This window comes from Mus musculus, chromosome 3 (genome assembly GCF_000001635.26).
Source record: "Mus musculus strain C57BL/6J chromosome 3, GRCm38.p6 C57BL/6J".
NCBI lineage: Eukaryota > Metazoa > Chordata > Mammalia > Rodentia > Muridae > Mus > Mus musculus.
Genome location: NC_000069.6, coordinates 22,143,280 through 22,156,418, shown reverse-complemented (window position 1 = coordinate 22,156,418; position 13,139 = coordinate 22,143,280). Strand labels below are relative to the sequence as shown.

Genomic DNA, 13,139 nt, shown 5'->3' with positions numbered 1-13,139 from the left:
TTGACTTAGCTCCATTTTTCTCTCTTCTGCCTAGTTTCCCTCTTTCAGCTCCGGCCTGCCACTCAGGTGTACCTTGTCCATGTGAGCCGAAATGGAGGGGGATCAAAAATCAACTAACAATGCACTCCAAAGTCCTGGAAAAACAGTAAGAGTAATCCAAAACAAAAACAGAACGGCAGGTGGTAGACGGTGTTAAAAGATTGCACTGGCTGGTTTTGGATGCCTCCAAGAGATCCAACTGTAAGGCATTTTCTCAATTAGTGATCAAGGGAGAAAGGTCCCTTGTGGGTGGGACCATCCCTGGGCTGGTAGTCTTGGGCTCTATAAGAAAGCAAGCAGAGCAAGCCAGGAGAAGCAAGCCAGTAAGTAACATCCCTCCATGGCCTCTGCATCAGCTCCTGCTTCCTGACCTGCTTGAGTTCCAGTCCTGACTTCCTTTGGTGATGGAAGGAAGTGTAAGCAACATGGAAGTGTAAGCTAAATGAACCCTTTCCTCCCCAACTTGCTCCTAGGTCATGATGTTTATGCAGGTATAGAAACCCTGACTAAGAGAAAGATTAAGGCAGAAATCTGTGAAACTAAGTAAGGCTATAAACAACCATACATCCAATCAGTCAAACTGCACTAATTCTTTAAGAGGGGGAAAAAACAAAACAAACAAACAAAACAAACAAACAAAACAAACAAACAAACAAAAACCAAACCACAAATAGCAACAAACTGGCCAGAAGAAAAAAGAAAAAAGAAATATATCTAGTAGTAAAGGGGTGAGGGGTAGGGTTAGTACAGCTTTCAATTTAATAAGCCAATCATTTAGAAATTCTGTAAACATTTATACTCTTAAAAAAAAAAACTACATGGAATGGGTACGTTTCTAACCCGTGTAGTACCTAGGAGAATTAAAATGATATAAGCAACTTAGTATCAGTGCTATTGAAACAAGTAACTGGAAAGCTTCGCAACAAAACAAGTTCTCATTCAGATAGATGTCTGGGCAAATCCCACCCAACTTGTAACTCTGATATACTTTTCCAGGAGAAAAGGGATGGTCAAGTTCAGGATAGACTCTCTCTTGTCAGAGTTCTCCCTTCCTAGCATGTAGGCTCCTCCAACTCATTCTACTACAACAGTGGTACACTGATACCCGTACTGAATAACTACACAGATCAAGCCACAGATAATTTCCCCAACAAACACATATGTAAAAACTCATAAAATTCTTACAAATCAAATTCAAGAATACTTTTTAAGATCACACACCAAAGCTGATTTTACCCTAGAGATGCAGGTTGGTTCAACATACACAAAACTCTAAGTGCAACTCAGCACATAAAAAGAATTAAGGACAAAACTCCTTCATTAAAAAAAAAAAAAAAGCCAAGAATTAGAAGGAGCATATCTCAGCCTAACAAAGGTTGTATACAACAAACTTATGGCCAACATTGTACTATATGGGAGAAACACTCCTCTAAAATCTGAACTGAGACAAGGGACCCTATTCTCTCAATTCTTATTCATCATGGTGCTTTAAGTCCTACCTAGAGTTTGAGGCAGAGAATGAAACACAGACACAAACATAAAGTCTTACTTAGGTTGCTCTTCCAGGATGATCAACTCCTGGTATGCAGTACCTGGACACACCTTTCAACTTTTCTGAGCTTCTGGACAAGTCCATAGAAAGCAACGTTGTGCACCAGGGAGTGGGGCTGGGCTGTGTCTCTGCCACAGGTCCTTTAGGAAGTGCTGAGCAGAACAAACCCGCCCTTCTCAAAGCCTGTCCACACATCAACAAAGAATGGGGCTGATACACTCCCCCAAACCTCCACAAACTACTCTTCCAAAGGTAGTCAGTATGTGTAGCCTTTCATCCCCTTTCTATACCTCCCCACCGGAACATTTAGATGTACTTGAAAACAAACAGTTATGATTAAGCATTCAATTCTATAGAAACTAATAGTCCCAACAGAGCCAGCCTCATGGTTCTAAGCTCAGAAGTCGTGTTAAATGAAGTTAGATATTACATTGTTGTGGAATAACTAAAGAATCAGAACATCAATTTAAAAATGGAGCTAAGACTGATGGAACAGGTTCACAAACTTATCTGTGAAGCAAGAAATTACTCATGGAACATTTAAAGGACCTGCATATAGTCTTCATAACACCTTCCGGCAGAGATGTCAATCAGAAGAACCATGGTAAATAATCTCAGATGATTACAAAGTACACTCTAAACTGCCTATTTTACACACAACACGCATGCAAACAAAGTGTATTTCTTTCTATCTAATGGGTATCTGCTACCATGTATATCTGTCCACCATGTGTATGCCTGGTATCCAAGGAGGCCACAGAGGGCATGACACTATTACTTCTTTAGCCCCTATACCTACATTTTTAAAGGTAAACAAACTGTAGTTTGTGTTGTTTTCTTTTTTTAAGCACTTACGGGGAAAAAGCAAGACTATACCACACCAAGAAATGGTATCCAATCAAAAATTTAACCAAATAACATACATAAATCAAATGCAGCCAAACAAATGCGGAGTCGGGGTGTGGTGCTCACACAAGGCTTACTTAAATACTTAAAGGAAATGTGGACCTTAAGTCATCCTGGCAACTCAGAAACCCAGAAAGCACATGTGTCAGGTCACGTTGATGGCATTGTTAGGTCAAGGGCAACTTGAGCCAAAGTGAGACAAACATCCCTACCCCACTCCACCCCCCAACAAAAAACAATTGGAAAACATAACACTAAACTTCCGGGGGAGGGGGGGGGGGAAATAAATACAGCACTCATCCCTTTCTCTATCACAGAGGAGCACTGGCTCCAGGTATCCTGGACATCCAGAACTGTGCTCTGGAGAAGCAGGTGGTACACTGTAATCTCAGCACTTGAAGGCTGCAAAAGGAAAATTGAATTGAAGGCCATCCTGTGCTATATACATACATACATACATACATACATACATACATACATACATACATGTTGTATCAGAGAACCAAATTCTATATTTAATATACTTAATTACATGTCACTTTATTATTCACTATTAAATATAATTGAAATACTGGATAAAAATTAACATCATTGTTAACAATAATTACATATTATATTATTAATATGTAAGCAATATAGCAATTAGTATAGTCAGCATTAGCTATGATTAATATGACTGCTAATACTTAACATATTGGTGAGTTTTTTCCTGTATAATTTTGTTTATTTTTAAATATTTCCTAATTATTACATATATCACATGCATAAGTATACAAAATAATCAAGTTTATGTAAACTTCACTAACAGGTTTTTTTTTCATCATGAAAATACTGGCAAAGGAGTTGTATTTTAAAAATAAAATGCTAAGTTTGTATCAGAAACACTGTATCACACACTTACATTGCTGCCCCAGAATCAACCACTTCCTGAACCCAATACTGTGGCTTCACTTCTGCTTTGTACTGAAAGCAAACAGGACTGACGTGGGGACCAGGGACATGCAGAAAGATGAAGGACATTAAAACTGGGGGGTTTTTTGTTTGTTTGTTTTGTTTTGTTTTGTTTTTTTGAGACAGGATTTTTCTGTGTAGTCCTGACTGTCCTGGAACTCACTTTATAGACCAGGCTGGCCTTGAACTCAGAAACCCGCCTGCCTCTGCCTCCTGGGATTAAAGGTGTGCGCCACAGTGGTGGCTTTAAACTAAGCACTTGGGAGGCAGAGGCAGGCGGGTTTCTGAGTTCGAGGCCAGCCTGGTCTACAGAGTGAGTTCCAGGACAGCCAGGGCTACACAGAGAAAACCCTGTCTCAAAAAAGAACCAAAAAACAAAAAAAAAACAAAGACAGAATATGAATGTCTATTCACATCATTTCAAAGACTGCAACATCAGCTTGAAAAGGCTCCCTTAGCCATGAAAATCTGATTGACATCAGTAATAATAAAACCACAAAGCAGTAGCACTGAAACAAATCCTACCTTCTAGAAACCTGGGGAACAAGTCAGTATTTAAAAACCAGTAAAGAAAGAAAAAACAAAGCAAAACAAAACATGCATGCCTCTCCTGTATAAGTCAGGACACAAGAGGCTTTCTTTATAGAAACATTAATGTTTGTGCACACTCATAGAATAATGAATTTGGCATCTAGGCCATGATCAGCAATGAGCATTCTCAACTGTTAGATGCTTCTTCAGGGATGTACTAGTGAAGTACTACTAGTAGTGAAGGACTGGTAAAGCCTTTCTAGGCTTCTATCTACATAATGAGGGGTGAGACCAAGATTAGATCAAACCCTTGGACCTAACTGTTGATTTACAGAAAATACAAGGAAAAGATGAGCGTTTCCCTAAAAAGATACAATTAACAAAGTTGAGTAGGGGAAACTCTACAGACAGTTAGAGAGGGATAATTAAGTAAACTGTGCACAGTAACTAGTCATCTTGTTGCCATTCTATAAAAAAACATAAGAATTTTCAAGAAACTTAAAAGCTATTAAAAAATGTCAACATCTCATACCTATGAGATAACCAACATTTGGATCACAGTATGGAAATTGTCAGAAAAGATAAACAAAAACACCTGCTTGCTACAAAAAGCCTGCTCAGAAATCCAAAAAGAACTTCTTAAAATCTGAAATCAAAATCTCACATAACTCTACCATGAATTAACCAAAACAGAAGCAATCCAAATGCCCACAAAGCAAGACACTAATCAAAGAAAAACATGCATAAGATGGTGTGTTCTTCAGCCTCTGAAAATAAGCAGGGAACAGCATAGGCGTTATGGTGCACATCTTTATTACCATCACTGAAGAGGAGACAAGACAGGTGGATGGATCTTGGTGCGTTCCAGGCCTGCCTGGTCTACATATCAAGCACCAGGCTAGCCAGGCTAAATGAGACCCTGTCTCAAAAAACAGACAAGGCAAATAAGATAGAGGAAATCGTGCTTTGGCTTCAACATGGATGGACTTCCAGACACCATATATAGAAACTAGAAGAGGACAATCAGGCGAGACAAGTATTGTTAGAACGCTGTTTCCAGAAAGGACCTAACCTATACCCAGAGAAAAGGAAATGACAGCGGTGCAGGTCTAGACAGACTTCTAAACGCTCAACCACTGCTGCATTAACAACAGTGAAGACAGCACCTGGTTTGTGGTTTCAAATGTGAATGCAATATGTACTTATATTCCTTCTCACATGAAAAAGTTAATGCCAGTTTAAAGCAGAAGAATGATATTGCAATTATGTAGGAGTATGCAACTTCTAATAGTGAAATATTTAGGAATAAAACTGATGTGTCAATGGCCACACTAATCAGGCAGCAGGGCACATCAGGGCAGAACTTATCAGAAAGAACATCTGTAAGAGGGGCTGTGGGTGGCAGAAGGAGCTATAGCTTTCCTCTCTAATACATGTTTGAAGCAAAAGAGTAAAAATCATCACATGACATGGTCACCAATGAATTCCAGAGAAAAATACAAAATAACTTGCACAGGAAAACTGCCAGTTCCAGTCATGTGAAGTGTATTTTAAGAAGTAAAGCAATATAAGCTCCATGTATGGTCCAGAGAAGGTGGCAAAGGGGTCACCAATCCCCAGTGTTTATATCAACAGTGCTCACTAGGACCAGGCCCTCTCACCAAACACCTGCACATGAAAGTTTCAGAGGAAACCGGGAAATAGTCTCTTCCTTATACTAGAAAGGACTGGCATGCAGGTACCCTGATAGATGAGTGACAAGCGGACAGGAAAAGCGAGTCCCTGGGGAAGGAGGCTTCATGCCCAGGGCAAGACAAGTTTACACACTCTTCCCAGCAGTGCTCGGCTGAAAAGTCACTAGTTTATTTCTGTGATTTTCTATTTAATATCTTCAGATCATTGTTGATGTAGCACAAGTAATAAACCTCAGCAATTATAAATGTGGGGTATGGAGGACTGCCGTTCACTCTACTATTTATTTATCCCCAAACACACAACAGCCAAATAGGAGGAATACAGTTAAAAGGCTCCAGTGGCTGGTAATGGCTGCTGGGGGTGGGATGTCCTTTCTCTTCAGAAGTGTAGCCACTCGAAAGCTGCCTCAACTCCAGCAAATAATCCTACACCCATTCACCAAAATAAACCATGATTAAGCCTATGGTGAATGCATCGGTGCACACACGCCTTCATGCCCAGCACTCAGGAGGCAGAGGCAGGCCGATCTCTCTGAATCTACCGCAACCTAAGCTAACAGGGAGACCCAATCTCAAAAAGAAGAAAAATAGGGGGTCCAGGTGGTACATTCATATGCTAGAGAGAAGGATTATTCCAGAGGGAGTGAGGGGGGAGGGGGTTAGAAGAAGAAAATGAAACAGATGTCACACAGATTGTCAAATAAATTTTTAATTGAAAAAAATTCTAAGACAGGGAGCAAAGGCACCCCAAACATACAATATTAAAGTAGGATAAAATCATTCTGAATTTTAGTTTGTGAAACCACTTAACCTATAGCACAAATAAATCTTGGGAATTTAATACAACACTACTATTGAATTACCACAAGTCACCAAATAGGAAATGTGGTGATTATTACATAACAGCTGAGATTTATTTATAATTCAAAGTCAAAGACTTCTAAACCTTTCTAAAGAGATAAAAGTGTCTTCCCCCCTAAAGTTAACAACTAAATAAAAATGTAAAATATTATACATTTAGCTGCATATTAACTAGTAACATCAAGATAAGCACAATGTCCCAAAACTCACTAAAATGATTAACAAAAGTAAAGGAATTATTACTATCAATATCAAATTTTTAACAAAAACAATTCTACTCACAAAATGTAGTTCATTTCACACAAAAGATCATATTTCCATCCTATTTTTGGCTGAGTGAGAATGGCCCCCACAGTCCCCTGTATTCACGTGCTTGGGTCCTAGGTTCTGAGACTGGGAAGAACTAGGAGGTGTGGCCTTATTGGAGGAGACACATCACTGGGGTAGACTTGAGGTCTCAAAAGCTCGACAATTCCCAGTTAGGTCTCTCTGTCTCATGATTGTTGTGTCAGCATGTAAGCTCTCAGCCACTGCCCAAGCACTGTGCCAACCTGACTACTGCCATGCTCCCAGCCTTGGTGGTCATGGACTCTAACCCCGTAAAATAATAATAATAATAAGCTCCCATTAAATGCTTTCTTCTTTAAGTTGCCTTAGTCATGTTGACTCAGCACAACAATAAAAAGTAAGACACTAGGTAACCATAAAAATAACAGGAAAATGAGAATGTTTAAAATAATAAACTTTTGAGCTTTCTGAGATTTTTGAGAAATTTTTAATTCTCAAACGTCTCTAGAAAACAAGAATCAGCACAGCTATAAAGCACTAACATAACACACCATGGTACAGGAGAAAAAGGAGAGGCACCTTACTTACCATTGGCAGTGCATTGATGTGAGGATGAACAACTGGATAGCCAACCACCAATCACAAGTTACTGAAGCTAAGAAGAAGGAAAACAGTTTCAGCGTTCTTAAATTCAATCTAAGGTTTCCCATACCAAGCTCTGCATATTCAAAATACTCATTTATACAAGTTTTTAGTATTCCACCAGTGAGACTGTCCAGCACAGCTGTGTTACAAACTGCAGCAAACACTGCATGCCTATATTCCTGAGGGGCTGATGCGGCAACTGACCAGCATCTGAGGAAGGTCATGCATGACCTCCCCAGTTCAGCTCGATCCCAGAGAGTGTGACTCCATTAGAGTTCATCAGACATGACCACACGCCATGGAAATGATGTGAACTTCCATTCTATATATTTTGAAGAGAGACACATTTAACCGGTTTTGGAATTGTTTCAATCACATGTCAGGTGCTAATCTCAGAGTTCACATCTCCCAGGCTTTCTACTGTTCTGGTGAGTGACTCACAGGCCCCAACACCCATGGAACATCTGCAACAGAAAAGTCATGTTTGTTCTGCCTGATAAAGCTTGTCAGCTTTATGAGGGCTCATTTATTAATTGTTGATCTTACTGCCTGTGCTATTTATTGGTGTTCTGTTCAGGAAGTTATCCCCTGTGTTCCTCACTTCCTTTTCTATCAGGTTCGATGTATCTGGTTTTAGGTTGGAGTCTCTGATCCACATGGACATCAGTTTTCTGCAGGATGATAGAAATAAATCTATCTGCAATCGTTTACATGCATATATTCAATTAGATGAGAACCATTTGTTGAAGATGCTTTCTTTTTTCTGTTAAATAATTTTGCCTTCTTTATCAAAACTCAGATGCCCATGGGTATGCGGATTTATGTCTGGGTCTTCAATATGATTTCACTAATCAACTGTCTGTTTTTATACTAATACCATGTGGCTTGGCTCTGTAGGACAGCTTGAAATCAGGAATGATGATATTTCTGGAAGTTACTTAATTATTCAGGATAGATTGTTTTAGTTCTCCTGAGTTTTCTGGGTTTTCCTATAAAGTTAGTATTGTTCTTCAAAAATTGTGTTGTAAATGTGATTGCATTGAATCTGTGACTGCTTTTGGTAGGATAGCCATTTTTACTATGTTAATCCTACTGATCCATGAACATCCATCCAGCCTATAATTTGTCCTGCCTACAGGATGGGGGTGGGGGAGGACAAAGGTGTTACAGAAATTGTGGGATTATCCAACCAAATGATTGGTCCAGCTTGACACCCATGCCACAAGAGGGAGCCCAACCCTGACACTGTCTGGAGAGCCAGGACACAGAAGATAGTAGCCCAGAGACCTAGCATGGAACCAAACACCACTGGGGAAAAAAAAAAAAAAAGTCAATGAATGAAATGATTCCTAATTATATTCTGCTATACATATAGATCAGTACCTAATCCAACTGTCATCACAGAGGCTTCGTCTAGCAATTAATGTAAACACATGCAGAGAGACCCACAGCCAACTATTAGGCAGAGCTTAGGGAATCCTGCTGAAGAGGAAGAAGTATTACAGGAGGCAGAGGAGTGAAGGACACGTCAAGAAAACCAAAAGAATCAACTAAAGTGGGCTCATAGGAGCATGAAAACTGAACTGAGAACCAGGGGCTTCATGGATCTGACCTAGGCTCTCTGCATATTTATTAGAGGTGTGTAGCTAGGTCTTCTTGAGGAATACCTAACAGTAGCAGGAAGGTGTGGGGTCAATGGGGACCTGTCTCTGATTCTTCTGCCTGCTTTTGAGGCTCTTTTTTCCTCCTACTGGGTTACCTAGTCCAGCCATAATATGAGGTGAGGTACCAAGTTTCACTGCAACTTGATATATTATGTTTGGTTGATATCCATGGGAGGCATGCCCTTTTCTGAAGAGAAATGAACGCAGGATGGATGGGGGAAGGTGGGGGTGGGAGGCTGGGAGAGGAAAGGGGATGGGTACTTACAGTCAGGAGTTAATAAATAAAGAGAATAAAGTAAAAAATATGTTTCATGTGCCACATCTAAGAGGTGATACTCAGAAGGGGCACTGTTCATCAGTGCAGAGTAGGTAGCACCAAACTGATGCCACCAAAAGGAGGGTAGTCACAGCGATGGCTAGAAAGGAGAGTTTACACAAGTCAGCAATTACGATCACTAAGCAGCATTCTGATAACCTATGAAAGCCACGGTCTCTTTGGGTTTGTTCCTCTGGTTTTATTCCTCACTGAGCACCCAGGTATCCTAGCACCATGGCCATGCTTACTGGAGACCCAGAACTCAACTTAGCATTAGAGTTACAAAAAGTCATGGCAACCTACAGCAGTCCACTGACCTACAGCTCTCGATGGTATAGTACATGTGAAACATTAGTTTTAGGTATGAGGAGCTGCAGGCTGAGAAATATTCTATACCCAGCACTACAGAGTCCCAACAAAGCATAGCTGCCATCAGACTCTGGTGACCTTAGGGCTACTCACAGTGAACATCATTTATTTTACTATAGAATATAAACTTTTAAAAAGGATTTTTACAATGTTTACTTCTGTGTGTATTTGTGAATTTATAGGTGTACCTGACATGTGTGTGTAGGTATGTATAAGTGCCTGCAGAGACCAGAAGAGGGAAGACACTGGACCCCTAGGACTGAGTTACAGGCATCTGCCTGCAAGCAGGAGGTGGGGGGATTTCTGAGTTCAAGGCTAGGCTGGTCTTCTACATAGCGACCACCAGAAAAGCAAGGGAAAAAAAAACTGTAGGCACAGTTTGCACAGAGACTAAAAAGTATGTGCCTGCTTCCTTGGCAATTATTAATTTCAGACACCTATGGTGAGTTCCATGGCAGCCAGGGCTATACAGAGAAACCCTGTCTCGAAAAACAAACAAACAACAACAACAACCAACCAAAAAAAAAAAAAAGGCAGATAGACACAACTATGTACAAGTAGTTTAACCTAAACGAAAGGATTTCCTAGCAACACACTGAAGGCCATGTTACAATTCTAGGAATCACCTGTACTACCCAGTCCGTTCTTACATCAATATGCAGCTTCTTCATAAGAATCTTCTTATAAAATTCAGTTTAAAAGTAGACACTATAATCCCAGTTCCACAGAACAAAGTCACAGTGACCACTGACATCTGCTGGGAGATGGGATGACAGTGGGGAATGGTGTGCTGTCCAGGCAGCACTGTGGCCCATCAGGAACGCAGGATGGGTGGGGGAAGCTGCACTGGAGGCCGGAGCCCTTATCAAGTATCCAAAACAATGTTGTCACCTAAACTGAGCATCAATAAACCAGCAATAATGCCCCACCCATCTGCATGTCTAACCACTCCATCTTTCTATCTTTCCACACAACATTTCTTGGGTAAAATACTGAACCAGCCCATTCCAGTTAGTTTCCCTCTTTCCAGGGCTCTTTTCCTTCCTTGGCATCAGTGAGAATTTTCCTCACTACACCTACAGATATACTTAATGGGAGTTCTACTGGTTATCTCTCCTCAACACCCTTTAGTTTTTTATTTAACTTTTCTTTAGACTATAGATCCTTAAGGTAAATATCACTTAAATAGTTAAGTATAAAACTGTTTCTATGGCATCAAGAGCAAGTTCATCTTCAGTAAAAAGCAGACAGAGAGCCAGGAAGCAGAGGCAGGCAGATTTCTGAGTTCGAGGCCAGCGTGGTCTACAAAGTGAGTTCCAGTACAGCCAGGGCTATACAGAGAGACCCTGTCTGTCGGGGGGGGAAAAAGCAGATAGACACAGCTGTGTACAGGTAGTTTAACCTAAACGAAAGGATTTCCTAGCAACACACTGAAGGCCATATCACAATTCTAAGATGAAGGATCGTATTTGCTTATGGCCACCTAAGTGCTGTGCAGCACATTTAAAAAGCAAATCACAAAAAAGAAAAAGAAAAAAAAAGAGAAAACTTTAAACTTGTAAGACACATACTTGCAGAGAAGTTAACTAACACTACAGATGTGCTTTAATCACAGGACAAATGAGACCCAAGCTGCAAACCTGTGTCCTGCACATCATCTGCCCTTTACTTTACATTTGCTTTCTAGAGACACAGTCCTGTCTGCTCTGCAGCCCAGGTTCCAGCACTTGTGCACTATAGCACTTTAGGACTGGTTCTCCATCAGCTTCTCCTCTACCTTGGCCTTCAGTCCTCTGTCGCTGCCTCCACAAGGCACGGACATTCCGGTACTGGAAATGCACTTGCAAAGACGTTCTTCCCTCAAACCTAGCCCCACTCCTTCCTGGACTGTCCCTTGACCACTCATGGAGAGGGTGCTCCCATAGCTGTCTAGCATGCCTCCCCAGCCTTTTCTGCCATCAAGGCTTATCTGCTCGCTCAGCTTGCTATTCTTCCATAAGTAAGAATAGCACCTGGAAGATATGTAGTCCTTGGATTCACTGCTCTAACAGTACAGGTGTGGGATCTAGGCACAGACCAAACACAAGGGCTGAAGAGGCAGTGGCTGGCTGCTATTCTCATGACAGCCTTTTCACACAACTTCCAGAAGGTGGCAGGGACAGACTGACTGACATTCCACTAACAGAAACTAAAGTACACCTCATGAATTCCAAAGCTGACTTTATAGATTGTTAAGGTTCATTCAGTCTCCAAACAAAATAGCTCTGTTTTTAAGCTACTATCAGCATTTACCTAAAGTGAACAGCGCAATAATCTTAGGAAAGGCCTTTAGCATAGACACTGGGACTAAGCAAATATCTTCCAAGTAGTGCTTTTTAATGTAGTTAGGCTTTTTATTTTATTTATGAAAAAAAATAACACAATTATTTTGACTAGATCTAACAATAAATTCATTTGGCCCACTGATTCAAAAATGTGGCTCCTGCCCCAGGAAAAGTGCAAACCCAACAACCATCTAGTCTACAGGCCTTAGTTCAGTAGCCTGTGCAACAGTGTAACAAGACTGCCATGAGTTTCTATTCTCTGTGGAAATTCTGGAAGTCACATTTAGACCTGAGGAAAAATTAAAATCTTACTAGAGCTAATTGTGTTCGTTAAGATAGACATAGCTGCAGTTCACCCCAGCTCTATAAATAAAAGGTGAAAAAGATTTTATTAAATGAATTCCTAGGGAAAACGTCACAGAATTCCAAGTGGCCCTAGTACATGATTTCCAAGATGATAAATGGACCAATTCCAAATGGGGCCAATTTTAAAGGAGCTATATACTAAATCAGTTCCACCAGATCCTTCCTCATTTGCTGATTAAAAAAACAACAAGAAAAATATATCAATTATCTTCTTTGCATGTCCAGCAATCCTCCAGTGTAGAAGAAAGCCTTTGAAACAGTGTACACTATGCTGAGCTGATAGCCAGTCATACACACACATGCACACACATGGGTGCACACTCACAATTGTTCGAACCCTCCCCCAACACACACAGTGCTACAGACACACACACACACACACACACACACACACACACACACACACACACGCAGCTTACCAGACACCAAGCATACGATGAGGTGAGGGTAGCTCCCCCTGCAGGAAGATCTGAGAAGCAGCCTGGTCTCAGCTGCAGTCAGAAGCCTCCCCATCCTCTGTCCTTGCTTTCACTTCCATTGTTACTCAAGTTACTTGGGGAAACTGGAGCCAAAGGGTTGTAAATTATGACCTTACTTTTCCTAAAACTGGACAATTTTCAAGACCACACATCC

General features: G+C 40.7%; 1 protein-coding gene across 13 annotated transcripts in view; it reads right to left on the bottom strand.

Annotated features, from left to right (window-relative positions):
* Positions 1 to 13,139, bottom strand: part of Tbl1xr1 (transducin (beta)-like 1X-linked receptor 1) — a 140,342-nt gene that overhangs the window by 60,176 nt on the left and 67,027 nt on the right. For all 13 annotated transcript variants that reach the window (XM_006535581.4, XM_006535579.3, XM_011249719.2 and 10 more), the window contains one exon: positions 7,411 to 7,477. The gene's annotated coding sequence lies outside the window, so the exon portion shown is untranslated. The remainder of the gene's footprint in view (positions 1 to 7,410; positions 7,478 to 13,139) is intronic.